The sequence below is a fragment of the Eupeodes corollae genome, chromosome 1, assembly GCF_945859685.1.
Source record: "Eupeodes corollae chromosome 1, idEupCoro1.1, whole genome shotgun sequence".
Classification (NCBI taxonomy): Eukaryota; Metazoa; Arthropoda; class Insecta; order Diptera; family Syrphidae; genus Eupeodes; species Eupeodes corollae.
Genome location: NC_079147.1, coordinates 127,296,211 through 127,316,436, shown reverse-complemented (window position 1 = coordinate 127,316,436; position 20,226 = coordinate 127,296,211). Strand labels below are relative to the sequence as shown.

The 20,226-nt window shown below is 33.5% G+C and overlaps 1 protein-coding gene and 1 long non-coding RNA gene across 2 annotated transcripts in view; one reads left to right on the top strand and one right to left on the bottom strand.

Annotated features, from left to right (window-relative positions):
- Window positions 1-9,850: 9,850 nt before the first annotated feature.
- On the bottom strand, window positions 9,851-10,515 carry LOC129943121 (uncharacterized). Its single transcript, XR_008781167.1, has 2 exons — window positions 10,364-10,515; window positions 9,851-10,297 (listed from the first exon to the last, which is right to left on the bottom strand). It is a non-coding gene; the product is annotated as an uncharacterized LOC129943121 (long non-coding RNA).
- Window positions 10,516-13,111: 2,596 nt separating this feature from the next.
- Window positions 13,112-20,226, top strand: part of LOC129939998 (FERM, ARHGEF and pleckstrin domain-containing protein 1-like) — a 159,033-nt gene continuing 151,918 nt past the window's right edge. Inside the window, exon 1 of the mRNA XM_056048213.1 lies at window positions 13,112-13,567. The gene's annotated coding sequence lies outside the window, so the exon portion shown is untranslated. The remainder of the gene's footprint in view (window positions 13,568-20,226) is intronic.

Here is a 20,226-nt window from a genome sequence, read left to right as displayed (position 1 = left end):
ACTTATCATATCAATAGTAACGTATGGGTGTGAGATATTTTTGCAGATCCTGACTACAACTCGCTTCGCAAGCTAAATGTAGCATTCAATGCTATTTTTCGGTTTGTTTTCAACCTCCGAATAAATATCGGTGTTGTTTTCTTCTCTTCAAACTAATTTTTTACAAGACTCCAAATTATTTGTTTAATAAGTTGAATTTTTGTTCTTTAAATCGTTTTACTTTGTTGCACTCCTTCAGGTTTACCTGTTGACATCACGGAGGCAATTTTTCGTTTATGCTATCAGACGGTGGAATAATATTCTTAGTCACATGAGGTCTGGAATCGAACATAGAAGGTTTCATCAACTTTGTTTTGAATATTTCTCAAATTTGAACTGAGGTAACTTTTTTGTAATTAGGTAACTTTTTGTAATTATTGTGATTTCTTTTTGTTGCGACTTTAGTTTTTAATTTTGTTTTTAATTGATTGTTATTTAATAAATTATTAATAGTTTGCAACAATTATTTTAAACATAGTATTTGCATACACGCATTATCCTTAATAAATATTGTGTAAAATTTATAAGTCAATATTGATGTGCAGCTGTGTTTTTTAATCACGCAATACGACTTCTGCGGGAGCTGTATGGACGAGGGAGAAGAGGAAATCATCTCTCATCTTCTCTGCACTTGCCCAGCTCTTTCACACGTAAAGAGCTTGTTGTAGTGAATGTGGTTTTAATGAGTACGAGATTTGTCATATTAGAGGGTAATTTTTCTTTGAAGACAGTCAAACCTGTGTCGTTGTTTCTAACAATTTTGTATTTTCTTGTACAGATTTTTGATTTAAGAAACTAAATTTTTTCTTAATATGATTATAAAATTGGTAGACATCCTCTCTTTATTGCGAATTTCTGAGATCGTCTTACAACTAAAAGTAGTTTTTAAAACTGCCAAAATTAAGAATAAGCATTTCCTTAATACCTGACCAGTTGAAAAGATGTGTATGAATTTTCATAGCCGTTCTAGTTTCACCAGTAAATTTACTTCTTAATATATTGATGGACAATTTTTGTGATTGATCTGAATATAAGTTAAGGGTGGGTATAATATCATCTATTAGGTGGCGCAACAGTCCGTAGTGAACCAGGGCCTAGTGACTTACAACTTTCAACCATTTCTGTGTGCGAGTAATTGCAGTGTTGAAGGGGACCTACAGTTTATATGCCGAAGCTGAACGGCTAAATTGTAAAAACACTTTTTCATGACAAGAATTACTCTTGGAGAATTTGTCAATTCCGAGCAAGAGGCAGTACCCGTGAATAAAACCTAAGATGGGACAGGTAGGGTTCGAACCCAAGACCGATTGCATGACATTCCGACGCACTAAACATCATGCCACGGGTACTATAATATCATTTACGTTACTTAAAAATATGTTTAAATTTTCTGTTTTACAATCGAAAGTACTAAGCTTTTCTATATATTTTATAAATCTAAATTTAATTCTCTTTTTTGCTGTAGCTGTAGTTGTTGTTCGATTTTAAGTGGATGAGGCATGTTTTTTATTTCCACTGTTTCTCCTTCTGTGACATTTGATGTTTTTTGATTGAAATGTATTTATTTTCACTTTTTCTACGTTAGAGTTTTTGAAGTTTATTTCCCTTCACTTTTTTTTAAATAACTTTCTCTCTACGAGACCTTGTGATACTAATAATTTACCTTTATTTTGATCACTAAGTAATTATCAATTCTCCGATATGTGTTCGGATATGAATTTTTAAGTTGATTTTCACTGATTTTAATTTCACTTTGATTTTCGTTCAAATTTATTTTTTAAATCGAATGGTAGGATTCGTTTCATGATAACTAATATTATTAATAGCTTTCCTAAAGAACTGCAAGAATTTTGATTGGGGTATCGAAATAAAAAATAAAAACACCGATTTAAATTTGAGTTTTGAAACGTTATATTTATTTTGAAGAAGCGATTCGTAATGTTTCTTCCGTGAAATTAACCTCATGAAGAATTTTGAATTTTGTTTTATGGAAAATAATATATTCAATTTGGATCCTTAATAATATGATACTTATGATTAATTTACATTTTTTGGCACATAAGGGGCCTAACGTTATACAGTGGCTTAGATAAAAAAAAATTATATAAAATTTATATTTACATTACACGTCAAAAACAATTTAAAAGTCAGCTGTTTCATCATTCTCAGTGTGTTCATTCCTGGTTGTCAATGTTGCTTTTGTTGTTGGTTTTGGGTAAGTGGTGTTAAGCCTCGATAGAAGGCTGACCCAAGGGCAGTATAAAACAAGACTGCTTCCTCGTTGTCCATGATTAAGCTGTCATCAAGAGTTTCCATTACACTGAGGTATATTGGCTCTGGATGTCGTTGTTCAGTGGTCATAATTCTCATTAGTTGGTTCGATTGGTCGATAATGTTTCATACAAATCTCTTCGCTGATAGGACTAGGTATTTATCAAGCGGGATTATTTTGGCTTCAGAGTGTTTCCGTGGCTGCCAGTTAAAGTACAGCTCGGTGCAAATTCTGAGTATTTTCGTTTCGTATATTAAAAGTTTCTTCATGGCTATCTTCGAGATTGAAAACCAGACTGGAAAGAGCTGCTTGTAGATGAGTATCTTCGTTGTATGACTTAGTCCTGTTCTTTTCTTCATTAGAGGGTGAAGGCGGTGGAAGGCCAAATTGGCTTTTTTAAGAACGTTTTTGGAGTGTTGGTTGAAACTTAGCAACTCATTGAAATGGATTCCAAGGTACTTCACATTCTGTTTTGCAGCTATTTTGGATCCGTCAGGTAGTCTCAAGACCAGGTTCTTGCAATTGCAGCGGTGCCAGTTGAGGGCCTCCTGAAGCAGACAAATTCCGATTTGGAAGTGTTGATCCGGATACCCCATTTTTTTTAGAAATTGAAGAGTCTGCTGATGTGGGCCTCTACTTTTTGGAAAGCGATAAGTGGTGGTAATGATGACGAATAGGTGAGCGAATCATGAGCATATAACAGGTTCTCGCATCCGATCGGCGCGGGTTGGTCGGATATCATCAGGCTGTAGAGAAGGGGCTGCTTGATTTGTAGTTGTCAAGTTAAACGACACCTTTTTTCGGGATTGCCACAATCTTTGCTGTTTTCCACGTCCGATTTCTCTCTGATACCGATGATCTCTGATACCTCCTCTAGATTGCATAGATGTGGAATTTCGGTAGAATTACTTGCTGGGTTTGGCTTTAGGGTATGCTGAATTGATGCCTCTACTTTTTGTATTAATGTTGGTTCAGCAGGTGGATTGTGCTTAAAGTTTCCTTCAAGCGTAGTTGGCGAACGCTTCCACTTTGTCCTGGGTTTAGGTTGCTTCAACGGTGTTGCTGTTGATGGAAACAGGTATTTGTGGCTGTTCTGAATAATTCTATTGATGGTTTTAAAGGCATCAGGTCCTGGTTTAAATGCTTGCAATCTTCTTCCAAACTGGATATTGTTGTGGTGTTGAATGGAGTTCCGAAACATAATGTTTACTTGCTGTAGCTCATTCCAAACAGCGTGGTTGTTGATGTTTGTTGCATTTAGCTCGCTTTGATGAATCCGTTGGAGTCGCTTTCTTGTTGTTGTTCTTTCGTTGTTCTTCTTGAAGATATTTAATGACGTCCTCCTATCGAGGATGTGTAATAAGTTTGCATTATAAGGCACTTCTTTAGTTGCCTATTTGGAATAAGAATGTGGCTAGTGCCACGGACTTATCTTTTTCGCTGAGCGGAGAGTAGTTTGATAGAACCGCACTCCTAACTTTTCTTATGACCGTGAGGTTTACTGGTGTTATCCTTGGTGCGGTCATCTTGGCTGAAGTTCCTGTGACTTGTTGTAACTTTGTTGGTGCTGGTTTGGTTGCTGGGCCTCTTTTCCCCATTGCTCTCTCGGTGGGATCACTTCTCCGGCAATAGCCTGTTCCTTTCCGTCAGGCGAGCTTTCAGCGTTGGGCAGCACTTAAAGCTGGCAGGGTGTCCATGTTTGACAGTTGGCACACCATACGTCCAACCCAGTGTTTTCTTTGCGCTGGCACTGCCCTGGTTCGTGGTTATCCTTGCACTTAACGCAAACATAATCCCGCCGGCAGTCAGGGGCCACATGTTCAACGCGTTGGCAATTTTGGCACTGAACGAACACACTAATTAAATCCTAAACCAATGAGCGATCGTTACAATAAAGACTGCTGCATGGTTGTGTACATGTGTGTTTAGTAATTAATAAGTAATTATCTCTGGTAAGGGTAGGTGGTCTGATATAACATATGTATATATGATTAAAGCGGAAAAGTGTTATTTATTTATTTTAGTATTCGAAAATATAATAACCACTCTCATCAAAGCTTGGAATACTTAATCCAGTAATTTTAAACCATAAAGAAATAAATAACATAAAATAAAGGAACTCACAATCACTGAACTCATCGATATTTCAAAATTTGAAATCGTTCAAAATAGCAATGTAATAGCTATAATGATTGAGTATCCAATTTTATACAAAAGAAGTAAATTATATGAAACAAGAGTCCTAAGCAAGACTTACGGCAAACTAGTAATAAATAAAGAAATATCAAAATGTGGAAATCTCTACCAAAATATTCAAAATTGTAAATATGAGTTGAGATATAATAAAATAAAATAAAATAAAATAAAATAAAATAAAGAAACTCACAATCACTGAACTTATCCATATTTCAAAATTCAAAATCTTTCATAAATTTCAAATCTACTAAAACCGATAGTGTCAACAAACGACACAAAGAAGTCACGTCCGCATCATCATCATGTCCAGCGATAAGATTAAATTAATTACATTCTTTGTCACCCACTCACACATTGCAAACAACCAAGAATTAGTAGCTGCAACAGCGGCTATAAAAACCCTTGACCGAAACAGGTTAGCTGGCACCAAAAAAAGTATTAATAACACCATCCTGAATAATGGCACCGAGATTTGATCAATAAGTGATAAAGCTGATTTAATTGCTTTCTTCTTTGAAGAGAACTTTAAACCAACTCAATCCATTGATCCTGCATTCCTTGCGGAAATTGAGACGTTAGTTCAAAGAGCTGGTCAACCAAAAAGTAAAGCAGTAACATTCAGCCAAATTAACCCAGCCGATGACTCCATCGAATATGCAAATTTGTGCACAAAGCAGGAACTCAGTGAAATACAAATTTAGGATCATTTCGTATGGTGGAAAAGATTTGATGGACAATGGACTGTTAAGTTTTAAGTTCCCACAAAAAAAATTGCGATTTAAAAAAAAGAACTAATACGATTCGACACAAACAAAACAATCTCAATGCTCATCTTTTTTCTCTACGATCCCCAAATTGCTCCGTTTTTTCCTTTCCTTTTGCTTCTTTTTATCACTATGTTTTTCTCAATTTTTTTATTACACTCCTTCAAAGTACGAAATCGAAAATTTTTGTGTTATCACTCTCAATTAGAGAGAAAAAAACTAAACGAGAGAACCAACTTCGACGGTTGCTCTCTTTTTGCCTACAAGCTGCGATTTGCACATAAACTTGCATATGCATTAACTCCATATAAAAAAAATGTGGGGAACGAATACTTATGCAAGAAGATGTGCGTACTCCCCACATTAAAAAAAATGGCGTCCACCTCGAAAAATGGCGGATGCAGTCAGCTGTTCAGAGGTGTTCAAAGAAAATTCAAAATTGTGGATGAACAATTTTTTGGCACTCTCATTGTGTTCGTTTGGGAAAAATATAATATTGAAATTAATTACTCTTGTTAGGTGCCAGAACAATGAAGATTTAGAAACAATTCAAAATTATGCATTTTGACAAATGTTCGTTAGTTATTTGAAGCCAGTTTTAATCATTAAGTAAGTAAAATAAATTAATGTGGTGCAACAGTCCAATGAGAATTAGGACCTAGAAACATAAAACTCTGAAAGCACTACAACTATTATTTTTTTTATGAATAGCTGCGTTTATGCCTTTAATTTTCGCTCAGACCTTTGAAAAATGCAAAAAAACTCAGATTTGTTTCAATTTTCAGAGTTCATCGACTTGATTTTGGCTGCGAGAGTTGCTGGAACATTGAAAACGAGAGTTAAAGAATGTAAACATGGATCGTTAAAAATAAAACAACGCAGAAACATTGGAAACATTTTTTATACTCATCTCTTTTTACATTCCTATTTTATTTGTGTGTACTCGTTGTTTATTTTCTTTACGTTACCGACGTTTCCAAAATGCTGAAAATAAGTGATTTAAGTAGAGACTAAATAAAAAAACAGTCAACTTGTTATAGGTGATAAGCTATTCTTACTGCTTTCCACTAAGCTAGTATGTTGCTTTAAAAGGCTTAACTACATAAGCTGAAAAGTACTTTTGTACAAAAGTAAAAATATTTTTACTCTCGCTAGGTCAGTGATTTTGTAAAATGAATATACAAATTTGTCTTCAACCAAAGCTTAAGTCATAGGCATCATTTTTATAATTTTTCCAGTTCTAACTATTTATATCTTATCTTTCACTTATATAGTTACGCTAACACTTAGTTCCATAAAATATCGATTGATACCACAATTGCAGAAGATATGATATTTTGTATAAATATTCCCGGTAAACTATCAAACTTTATTATCTCCACTTTTATAAATATAAATTATTGACAAACAAAAATGTTTCTAGAATTTATTTGTGAAAACTTTTTTTAATTCAAGAGTTAAAGAAATATATTTATAAAAGTGCTAAGTGCAGTGATTCTATATAAAAATGAGCCATCAACATTCAAAAAGAAGGAAAAGAGGATGTGCATTGAATTGCACGGAGTTTCAGACTACTTTTAAGGTTCCAGACGAAGATGAAAGGTTAGTTTTATCCTGTTAAACTTTTGTGATTCGTTTGTTCTGTAATGCAGTACAAAATTCAAAAAAGTGGCTGGTATGCGACCCACACTGATAACTTCCAATCTTTTCTGTCGATTTATCTTGCTTAAAAGGTTTGTAGGTTTTCGGGTTTTGTTAAAAAGATTGTCAAATTCTTCTAAAAAATTTAAAAATGAATAACAATATTATTTTGCATTTGATAGTTTGATTTCAAAATCTATTTTTGTCAAAAAGATTTTTAGTGGAAAACCAATTTCAATGGCTTTTCTTAAAAGTTTTTATTTTTTACATAAACAAATACAAATCGGATGAATGAAACTATTTTGAAGTCAATATCTTATATTCACAAACATCAATATTTACCAAATTGTTTGTATTTGTTTTAGTTTGAAGCCAATATTTTTAATTTTTGAAAATATATTTGAGTGGGAAGTAAATTTTTACCAAGTTTTAGTATTGTTTTTTGTAGGTTATTATTTTCAATTCAATTTTTCTCAAAATTTTACCAGCCACGTTATTCCTTGAGAATCCTTTCTGCATTATTATCTGTATAACAAAATTTATTTGAAGTCGTTATCTCTACTTGCTACTACTACTACGTATAAAAAATTTTTCACTTTAAAAAAAAAGTTTCTATAAAATAGGATTTTAAAAAATTAAGATGTTGCCTTAAACGTTTTTTTTTTAAATTCTGTTAGCAACTAATATTATTTTTTAATCATTAGAAGGGAAATTTGGAGGTTGAATTTAAACCTCGAAGAATTACCCAAAAACGAAAGAGTCTGCGAAAGACACTTTTCGGACGTCATGTTCGCTGGAAGTACCAGAAAGAGATTGAACCAATGGTCTGTGCCCAACCTGAGTGTTGAAGAATTGGATTCCTTCGTTGGACATGATTCTTTAATAGTTTATTCACCGGAAGCTTCAGTTAAGCCAACTGAAGCTTTTGGTGGAGAAAGAAACTTTGAAGATTCAGGTCTAATTGAAGAAGATGAAATTTCGTTCAACAGCACTCAAACATGTGAGTATTTAAGGAATAGAACACCCAAAAAATGATTTGAGGATAAAATTAAAATTATGCAAAAAGAGCACGAAGAAACAATTCGTGGCAAAGATTTCGAAATTTCAGAGTTGAAAGCTAAAATAGAAAGACTTTAAAACAGCGAAGAAGTTAGAGCGAAATCTTACAACCAAATTCCAAATGAAATCCAAGGAATTGTTGAGAATAGTTTGAAGAATTTAAAAAAATTAGGTACAGGGAAAAGGTATGACAAAGCTGTTAAAGTGTTTGGACTTTCTATCACCTACCTGTTATAGGTTTCTTCGCCCAATTTTATCTCTTCCTTCCATTTCTACACTAAAAAATTTCATTTCTGATTGGCCGAAAGCTCCAGGTAACGTTAAATTTAACGTTAAAAGCCTAGAGCTCAAGGTTAATCAATATCCTAAAATTTTTAAATTTTGCTCAATTGCCATTGACGAAATGTCATTAAAAGCTCATCTAGACTACAATAGACGAACCGATACAATCATTAGTCTTAAAGATTACGGTGAAGGGTAGCATCGTCCTCATTTTCCCGCTGCAAACGTAGTCGTAATCATGGCTCAAGGAGTTGCAGTTCATTGGACTCATGAGATCGCATACTGCTTTGTAAAATCTTCTCGGGATAGTGATATGCAAAGTTGGTAGAGCAAGCAATATCAGCCCTGCAAGAAAGTGCAAAGAGTTTGTCGTAATGTTTGATCAACTTCTTGACTTTATTAAAAACTACGAAGGTCTAGACATACATAACAAATAAGTTAAATTTTGTTTACTTATATTAAATATATCTTCATTTTTTTCTTTATGGCAGCATTTAAAACAGTTTGATTGTAAGTTCATTTTAACAAGAAACCTCAACCAGGATTGCCTTGAACTCTTTTTTGGAAAGATAAGAACTTTATTGGGCAATAACAGCAGGCTCACAGCCTAATAATTGCAAAGCGCATTCCAAAAGCTTTGGGGAATACAATGCCTTTAAATTGTTAGGGCTAGCAACTGTGAGATGATCGAAGTGGAAAAAATTACAGCTTTAGAAAATCATGCTTTGGTTCAAAATGTTGCATGGCTTCCGGAACCAACAACAGCTATTCCATTTTTCAATGAAACCACTGCACTGAGCATTGATATATCTAGCTTTTTAAAACAGAACAGTTTCCACTATGTGTGTGGATGGCTGTATAGAAAATGTTACCAGAACCATAACTGCAACTTAGATCTTCCTACCGTTTCATCAAATAATAACCCTACTTCACAGTTTACAACACTTAAACAGTACGAGAAATGTAATTTAGTTTCACCACCTCAACAATTTATAAATTATATTGAAATGTTAGAACAAATGTTTATACCTTTATTTCCTAAGCACTGCACCCAAAAAGGCTTAGTAAACATCCTTTTTATGAGCTGAATAATGTCAAACACTTTCAATGTTGTGAAAACCTGGATGAGTTTTTCGTTCTACGATATTTCCTTAGAATCCGTATTTACTTTTTACTTAAGTTTTACAATAGAGAGTTAGATGATAAAAGTTTTAGGAATAAAATGCTAACAGTATCCCATTTGTGAGTTACCTACTTACCCATTCAACATTCATATATATTCACGTTGCTCGTTTTCTTCGCTAATTTTAATTTTACCTCAAAGCTTTTTCTGTGATATTATTGTTTGTCTTTTATGATATTTATATTTATATTTTTCATCTTTATTGTTTGCTTTTGTGATATTAATATTATTTATTTTTAGCATATGGTGTGCAATAGGCCTACTGGGGAAACCGAACACCATTTAAGAAAAAAATCGGTTAACTCGCCTTCATGCTACCTCAATAGCAAAGAAAATTGTCTTGAAGGTGGTGCGGAAAAGCATGAAAACCTCACGTAAGTATGTAAATCTTGTTTAAAATAAATAAAACATAAATAGATGTGTTCCTATATTATTGAAATATAATATTATTTTATTGCCAACATTTCTACACCTATTTTAAATTTCATAATTTACACAACAGTCATCATTCAAATAATTAAGGTAACTTAAAAATATCATAATTCTTATAACTCCAGGACGAATCTAAGCATATTTATAATAAAAAGAAAAACACTTTTGACTTACATTGATTTTATATCTAACACCCAATTAAGCTTATAGTGTGATGTATATTCTTTTATTTTCTTCTTCATATACATAATAGTTTTCATCTTATTTCACATACATAATAGTTTTCATCTTATTTTTTTCCATGTCTCAAGGGTGTTGCACTATTAGCCGGCTTCTTCTTACCCCCGACGGCGCCTTCTCGAAACGAGGAATTATAAGTGGAGGAACCATTAACCTATGTTTGTAGCATTCCAGAAAACGAAGCGTCAACTAATAAAATACAAAACAAAGCACTTTCACAAATATTGTTAAAGAATTAAACAAATAAAAACTAACCACTTTTCTGAATATAAATGCGACTTCTTATTACTTTCTTCGGTCTCACTAGTTCGACTGGTGCTGCTATGTTCAGAATGTAACCCTCTCAACGATTTAAATCCCTAACTGTTTGTATATTCGGTTGCATTATTCACTGAACTTCGACTTGCCTCTTGATGCTTATCTGCCTCTTCTTATGTTCACGAAACCGCTGGAAGAATCATATTCACGGTAAATTTCACTGTGAGCACCAGCAGGAGCTGAGCAGTGATGTAGCTGGCCTTTGGTTTTATTCGCACCTGGTGCATCATTTTCAAGAGTTCTGGTGATTTCATTATGAGTTGTGATTTCGAGCATATTGTCATTTGTTGTTCGAACCAAGAATTCGACGGCATTTCATATTTCTTGTACTTTTTCTTCTTTCGCTTTGCATTCGACTCTTTGGACAAGCACTATGACCTCTACGAGGCCCGCTCGAAGTTAAGATACTTCTTCCTTAACCTGGGTTATATGTATATATAATGCAAGACTTCAAAAGTATTTCGAAAAAGTGTTAAACTTACCTAACTGCTTAAATGTATGTTCCAATGAGTTCCACTCAACAATGCCCATTGATGACAAATACCAACAGTAAACACTCAATTTCTACTTATTACTCGGACACAAGTCCTGCTCTTTATCCTGAATCAAGCCAAGAAGTTTCCCAATTTGCTGGGCAACATCTTTCAGCCATCGGCAATTTACTAAATCTTTCATATGCAAAGAAGATCTGCAATGCGGACATTGGCGACGTTGTTCAGTCAACCAACGCGATATACACAAATAGCAACAATTGACTCTGGCAAAAACTCAACTGCACCGCTTGAAGCTGCGACTGCTGCACCACCAATAATGGGTTGAAATAAAATATGAAAGAAATTGTTTTGTTTTCTAATTCTAATTCCACGAGAAATGTCAAATGTCTGAAGTTTTTTCTCTCTCTCTCTCTCTGCTCTTCGAGGTGAAAACATATTATATACACCGATGCGAATTCAACACGCTATAAAAAATGAGAGTAAGAGGTATCAAAGGGGCGGAGACGAGGAAATTTGACTCTCTCGATTAGTTTTTTCTCTCTGCTCTCAATGCTCGAAAAGAATTGACGTCCAGAAAAGATCCTAAGATCTGCCCTTTATGTTTTTTCCTGATTCCCGCCATTTTAACTTTCAGCCAATCTGAAGTAGCGGATCTCTTCACTTCATTAACAACCAATCAGGGATCTGCTTGTTGATATCAACTTGTGATGAGATTCTCGCGGTCCTGCCTACTCGCTTTTTCCCTCACATCTAAACTTAAAATTGAGAAAAACATCTTTTTTTTTTAACTTTAACTTAATTACCACTCGAAAGGAAAGGAAAAATAGTTATAGTTCGGGATCTGTTAACTTATCTGAACTAAGTTGCCCGAAACTTAACCCATGCGTCCATAAAATTTGTTTAAAGTTATAGAATAATTTCATAGTTAATACAATCCACGTTAAGAACTAACAATTCAACCAAAAGAATAAAGAAAGAATATAATGTTTAAACTTTATGTTGGGCTTTAGGCCATTCTCCATTTCAACTTCAAAGTTAAAAAGCAAATAGAGTTCTGGGTTTTTGTTAAGAGATTTGGCCGTGATTACAAGACTCGAAGCCATTCAGAAAAGATTTCTGCGTTTTTGTCTGCGATCCCTTTCATGGTTTCATGATATTCATACATTTCCGCTTTATTCACAAAGACTTTCTCTTATAAATCTTCCTTCTTTGACAAATCATAAAATGTACTTGCAGTTTTGTTTTATTGTTGGAATAATAAACCGACAAATTTTGTCCTTCAAGTTTAAGACTTCAGAAACCATTGAATACTAATTTTAGCGTATCAAACTATGGTGTATATAGACAGTTTAATCAATTAATTGACATCACTGACGGAAGGGTCAGGGTCGCCGGTGTCAAAACTCAAACTGGATAAATTAAATTTAAGCCTTCAGCCATTGAACGTGTCCGGTGTTTTGAAGTCACTTAATTTTCAATTAAAATAAAAAAAATTACCTATTGTGAATTTATTTGAATTTCGCGCCTAACGGCCATATTTATTTTATTTAATTAGACTGTTAGACAGGGTATTATACTAAAAAGGTTGCACGCTTTGTTCTTTTCAAAATTCAAATTCGAATTTCTTCGCTATTTTCAACTTTACATATTTTTTATTTATTTCTTATTTTATTCAAAATCGATAGGTTAAACAAGATATTGATTTGGTTTTGTGCGATTGTCTATTCGATTATAGCTTTACTGTAAAGAAACAATAAACTCTTTTGTCTACCACTGGTATGGTCGCCAAAATTCGTCTTGATCTTACCTTCTAATGATCAGGGGATAAATTCTTAGGATGAGTAAACAAAATTTTTTGTTAACTTGAATTTCCATAACATTAATTTGTTGTGCTTTTGAGTCGCTACTACATACTTGTGTCCTTATTTTTCTGTTACTTTTACAATCCAAAAAATTGCTGAGCATAGAGAATAATTGATTTTGATAAATTTGATTTTTATTGTAGAGACACATCATTTTCACTTAGCAAACATTGTTGAGAATTTAGTGATCCAAATTATTGGCAACACTAGAATTTCACTTATTAGAATTAGTTTAAGTTGATAAGTGATTAATTACAAAAAAGTGTTTGGTGCAACAGGACTCCGTTCTAAAAAAACAATTAATTACTTATAATATAAAAGATAAGAAAAATAAGTAAAAATAAATCCGCCAATTGTTCCGATTTCAAAAACGGAGCATTTTTGTGATGAATACGCTTATGATATAGCTAGTGTGTAATTGGAAAGGACTCTCATGTGTTCAATTATGGTAAAAGAAAAATTAAAGAAATGGACTCTCATATGTTCAATACTGATAAAATAAAAATTAATTGTTTAAAATTGGATCGACTGCGTTTTGTGATAGTGTTAAGAACAATTGTATTATTCAGAATTCAGAAAAAATGTAAAGTTGAAGTAAAACACTCCTTCTATTCTTTTGTGTTCTTAAATGTATACCCGCATTATAAACGAATTGCAAAATACAAATATTTTCTATCATACTATTTATACTGAAAAAGTAATTCTATGTATAGCATGAAACTCATCTAACAAATTACATCGAGAATTAAAGCAAAAAGGGAGGCTACTAAAATACAATTTAAATTGTAAGTGTTAGAAGTATTGTTATGAAAAAATAAAGAAAGCTGAAGATAAAAGCGAATGTTAACTTAAAGTTAGGAAAGCATTCCCCATAATTAAGTGTTATTATTATAATGATTTGAAAAAAACATGTATTATTTATGTTTTACTATTTAGTATTGTTTCTTCTTTTTTTTAAGACTTCGACATTTTTATTTATGATTGTCTAACAATTGTTTTATATGATATGACAAAGGTTTTAAATATTTTAAATTGATTTAATGTATTTTGATTTTATCATGTTTTACACTCGCAATTCTAGTAAACATTTATTCGGCGCCTCCAAATGATTACTAATTCATGAAATTTTATGATTGGAATCGAGACAGGATGTCATCCTAAACAACATGTCAAAAATCCCAAAAAAACGATGGCTTTTTGTAAAGTCGCATTTAAAGGGGGATAATTGTGGTGTTATTGAAAAACTGAAATATTAACTTTGGCTTAACCAAACATATGATACCCGACTTTATAAAAGTGTTTAATACTCATCACACTATCATTATTTAAAAAGTTAGAGTTTCATGTATCATGACAACTAAGAATCAAGAGATTGGTTTTAAATAACTAGCTTAAGTTATGTTTCCTTGGGCGATGAAGGCAAAGAAATTTGTTTTAAAAATAAAAAAAATATGTCAATATAACACAATATGATGTAAGGGTAGTTTTCTATGTTTAATCTAATGAAACTGAAATTGAACAATGAGAGAAATGCTTGGCATTTTGCTAAGATTACTATGTTACGGTACAATACAACTGATGGAATATGTGTGGTGGAGGATGTATTGGAATGTGATTAGTGAGGTATGCTGTGGACGGGAGCCTGCATGTCTGGCTTTCTATTTTGTGTTCTGTTTTTTACATACTTTTACTTTTTTTTTAATAATAAATATTTAAGTATTAAATTACATACAAAACATTTCTAATCGCCCAAAACCTGAAAAAAGGATAAGAACAATTTTATTTGATTATTAATTCATAGAAAAGTAAAAGACCGTTGGTGAAGCCGGCCTTCCGTCTAATAGACCGTGTTTTTCAACGAAATATTTTTCTTGCTATTAAATTAAGAGCCAATTTTTTCAGTTCCAATAAATGTTCTTTGATTGATTGAAAAAGATATTTTACCAACCTTTGCTTGTTTATTACACTCTTAATATTTTGAAGTTATTAACTTCCCATAGGAATATATTGTAATGGGTCCGATTTTTTCGAATTGAAAATTTTGACATTTCTCGACGTTTCAAAAAGATTTTTAAAAAGATGTCTGTGCGTGCGTATGTACGTCCGTACGTTTGCGATGTTTTTTTCCTCGTCCATAGCTTAAGAACCAGTAGAGATATCGACTTGAAATACACTTCTTTAAACAGATAATAATGCAGAAAGATGCAAAAAGGGCTCTCACGAAAATTTCGTGGGTGGTTTACTACCATAGCATTTTAAAAAAGGTGAACATTTTGGTAAGCCCTAAATATATCACCAACCAAAAGAGTGAGTGATTTTAATTAAATTTTACATTATGTATTGTAATTTGATACCAAACAATTATATTTTTGAAAAAAATCCAATTAACGGTGTTTTTAATAAATTAAAAAAAAGTGAAAAAAGTATTGGCTACCTCGAACATTTTTCGAACCCAAAATGATTTTATCTCCAAAACAATTTTGTGCAACGAAAAATAACATTTTTAACATCTTGTAAAGTTTTGAGAAAAAATCGAACTGACTTTTTTTGTATAATAATTAAAACTCAAAAAAACATTACTCACAGTTAGTAGAACTTGAATTTCGACTCATATACCTTTTCAAAAATTTGAGATTATGGCTTTCAACTCATTTTGTGTCATAAGAAACATTCGGTAAAATTTTGAGATAAATCGAATTTACAAAAAATAAAAAAACTTAAAAAAAAGTAATAAAAGTTAGTAAAAAATTGATTTTCGACTCTAAACACCTTTTCAAAACTTTGAGACAATGGGTTTGAACTAACTTTTTTTTGTTGGTTGATGTGTCGTTTGAATGCGACCAGAGTCAAGAGTAATATGGTAATGACTCTTTCCCAATTTAGTTTTGATTTCTCCTAATTGCCATTTACTTAGAATTTCGACTTGAACTTTCTCCCCCACTTGCAATGAACTGGATTGTTTGCATTCCAATTCAGAAGGTTTTGGATAAGATGGAAAAATAGCATCGATTCGTATTCTTAGTTTTCTGCTTAGGTAGAGTTCATCTGGTGATTTTCCACAGGCGAGGGGTGTAGCATGGTATCGTAAAAGTATGTTCTGTATTTTTGTATGCATTGGTGTTCGATCATTTTAGAGAACTTTTAATTCGTTTGTTGCAGGATGTTCAGGAGCAATAAACTTTTGGAAAATTCATGGTTTAAACAAAATTAATGAAGTTCATCGCTTTGAAAAATTGAAGCATTGTCGGATACCATAGCTTAAGGATATAAATGAGTTGAGAAAATATGTTGAAGTAATTGTATGGTACTTGAGCTAGTTGGAACATCTTTGATTATTCTGATTCCTGCCATTTTGATTTTGCATCAATACAAACAAGGAAGTAGAAATTTTGGAAAGGTCCAGCGTAATCTATAAGCAGTCGTTCCCAATTTCTTCAGGTGTATCCCAAGGATGCACTGAAACTTTCGGTGGGTTAGATCCAACCGTGTCGATTTTATTCCAATATACATATCGTCTATCAAGTTGTTTCATCTTAGTGATACCCAAGTGCGTTTCGTTCTGTTCTGTCAGAATTTTTGAGCTTAAAGAATGTGGAATTAAAATTCTATTTTTCCGAAAAATGATACCACCTTTGAGTGTAAACTGGGAATCGGTTGAATTGGCTTTCAGGTTGATGACCATTTTTCGAAGATCAGAATCCTTTTTAGTCTTTTCTTTGATGATTTGAGCAGTAACTTCTTTACTTGAAATCTGTAAAATTGTTTCATTGTATAACACATCGACTTCTTCACCAATTGATTGATCCGCTGTGAATTTAAGGAGCTCGAGATAAGCAATCGATATTTTGGTTACTTTCTTCTGGTTTGAATTGAACAGAATAATTGAATCCGGATAGAAGTGAAGCGTGGAGTTGAAGGCATCTAAGGCAATGCTTTTTGTGGATGAAGAATTCTCGACAAGGGCTGATTGTCTGTCACAAGTATGAAATGTCTGCGAAACAGATATTTGCAAAAATGAGTAACACCAAAAAAAATAGCAAGGGCTTCGCGATCCAGCTGGCTATAATTTTGTTTGGATTTCTTCAGAGAACGTGAACCGTAAGCTATGGGTTTTTCAATTCCATTTAAAGTATGACTCAATACGGCAGCTAGTCCACGAGGACTGGCATCAGTTGTTAGAACGACAGGCCAGGTAGGTTCAAAAGGCATGAGGACTCGGTCGCTGCATAGTTCGGTTTTGAGTTTGATGAACGCTGACTCGCATTTTGAAGACCAGTACCATTTTTGTCTTTTCTGGAGAAGACAGCGCAAAGTATGTGATATAGTTGAGAAATCTGGGATAAATCGAGAGTAATATGTAACAAGGCTCAAAAACTTTTTTACATCATCAGGATTCGAAGGAGAATGCATATTTTTTATAGCACGTACTTGTTTTTGGAGATTCACATATTTTGTTGAATTCAATTACATGTCGCAAATAACTTATCAACATTTTTTCAAATTGATATGGAGGTCGTATTAAGTGAGCTTGTGTGAACATGCAACTAGGTTTTGAATACATTCTTTTCGTGATGGACCGTGAACAATTATGTCATTGAAATAAGCTTCAACTCCTTGAAGTTCTTTGAGAATTTGACATAGTATTCAGTTGAAATCTGAAGTTTTTTTTCATTTCATTTATTTTATTTGCATAAATTTACTCAGCAAGATACAATACCTTATAAATTAGAGTAAAACATCAGTATAGTAATACTATTTGTACATTCATTGTGCTTTTTTAATGTGGTTTTTTAGTAAAGGGTGTCCCAAAATTAACGCAAGATTTGAATTTGCCGCCATTTGTGCAGTGAAGTGTTTGCAACCCTGAAAAAAAGCAATTTGACAGCTAACAGTATAGGGTTACTAAAAATGGAGCGTTACACGATAGAACAAAGTGTCATTATTAAAGAATATTTCAAAAATAGTGAAAGCATGGCGGCTGCAGTTCAAAAATTTCATGCAAAATATGGTCGGAATAGTGTTTTAACTTCGTCAACTGTGAAGAGATTAATTGAAAAATTCATGGAGACTGGATCCGTTGGAGACGCCAAACACACTGGTCGTCCAAAAACAGGCCGTTCAAATGTGAATGTCGAAGCAGTGCGTGAGAGTGTTGCTGACAATCCAGGAACCTGAATTTGACGTCGTGGACAAGAATTGCAAATTTCAAGAACCTCTCTACAGCGTATACTCACCAAAGATCTGTGTCTTCATGCTTACAAAATTCAATTAACACAACAATTGAAGCCTAATGACCATGACAGAGAAGAGAGTGCCTTGAATGGATTATTGAACATCAACAAATGGACCCTGATTTTTCAAAAAAAACATCCTAAGCGATGAAGCACATTTTCATCTTGATGGCTTTGTCAATCGCCGAAATTGCCGCATTTGGGGTTCGGAGAACCCACATGTGATTGTCGAAAAACAAATGCATCCACAACGCGTGACTAAGCGTTTTATCAACAAATTCAATAAGTGTATTATTTAAATAGATGTCAGGGAAATATGAAGTGTCGATTACAGTCCTGGAAATTACTAAGCAGGACCAGATAACGATTTCTTTCAAATCCTCATTAACTTCATGCACACCGTTCTCGAGCACACCAAGTGGAAAACTATTATACAAGTTGCAGTCTTGATTCCAAAACTGAGACGGTTCATGCGGTAAGTGCGTCGATGTGTTGATATAGTTTGAATTTTTCTACTTTCTTCGTCGACTTTCAAATGTAGGTAAGCTTGGTACAGGTCTAACTTGCAAAATTATTGAGAAGTCCGTGGGCTGTGTAGAACGTCATCAATTCGTCGAATCGGATGGTTAGCTTGTACTAATCATTCATTAACGCCACACTCGTAGTCCACACAGAGACGTACTCCACCATCAGGTTTCGGTATCACCACTAGAGGAGAACCCGAGTCACTTGCATAAACTAACGTAATAACTCTATCTTCTTCAAGTGAATTAAGTTCTTTGACGGCTCGTTCTCGTAGAGCATAGGGCACGTTTCTTTCTCTGGTAAAAATTGGCTTGGCATCATCTCTGAGTTAAAGAGAAACTTGAAAATCTGGAACACAACCAACTTTTTCTTCAAACATTGCAGAAAATGGTTTGAGAATGTCATCGATTGAGTTGTTTAGTTGAATTTAAAACACGGTTGACGGGTATGACATATTTGAATCAATTGCCTAGAGTTTGATACCTAGACCTCTAATCCATTGTCTTCCTAGAAGAGCATCATGGCCATCTGGAACAATATGTAACTCACCAATCATCTCTTTTCCTCCGTAAGCAACATTAAGTGAAAGCTTTCCTAATGGTTTGGTAATGTTTCCTGAGTATGATCGAAAAGCAACTGGGGACTTGGTCAAGGGTAGGTTTAAATTAAGATGGCGAAAATAATATTCGGCTAGAAGTGAATTTTTTGCACCTGAAACTACTTCGAATTTTGGAGTCTTATTGTTGTGAGTCACATCAATTCGTTGCAATTGTTGATTTCGAATAAATCCACTATTTCGTCTTCAATTAATTCTACCATGCAGGGTAATCTTTTCAGACTGTAAAACCTGTTCGCGTAGCCAATCATCTCTCAGACCACGAATAAATTGAGCATGTAGGAAAATTTCAGACACGGAAACAGATTTTTGGCATTCACAATTCACATGTCACGTTGAATTCACATTCAAGAAAGTTTTTTTGTAGCGAGGATACAAAATCAGTGATATTTTGATTGTCCTTTTGAAAAGCATTAAGAAAGTAATGTTGAGAAACCACCACATTCATCTTAAGAATTAGCATCTTTTTGAAGCTTTTAGGTCCTTAAGATCAAGATTTTTATAGGTTTTTTGGGTCCTAGAAATGCAGCTCGTTTATTGTAATGTTGTAAACCAATAGAAACGCAAAGGAGTTGTGCTTTTTTGGCTTCAAAATAATTTTCAAACCGTTCTAGATAATTTGAAAATTTTTCTTTTTCGGCGTTGTAATTTTCAAAAGATTGAATGATCTGCAACAAGGTCAGTTATCACCTTCTGTTGATCCACAAGGCCCATCGAAAGTTAGCTCGCCCTGCAGTTTTGTATATGCCACGTCATGCTCTATCCATTTTTGGCACTCAATTCCAGTCGGCTTATGAGGTAGGGTACCCTACGGTCTCCTCCCAGAGTAGTAGTTGTTTCATAAATTGGACAGCTAAGTATACCAAATATGTTGGGGTAGCTCAAAATCAGTTTTTGACTAACGATGATTTGTCTATGAACTGTTTTTTGTATGCGATAACAATAAATGAATTATATCTTTGAAAACGAAAATTTAGTTGATGCATATAATATACTCAAAAAATAATTACTTAAAAGTATTCATCGTTTTGTATCTAAAGTTGTCATTTGAATAAATTCCGAACCTTCCTAG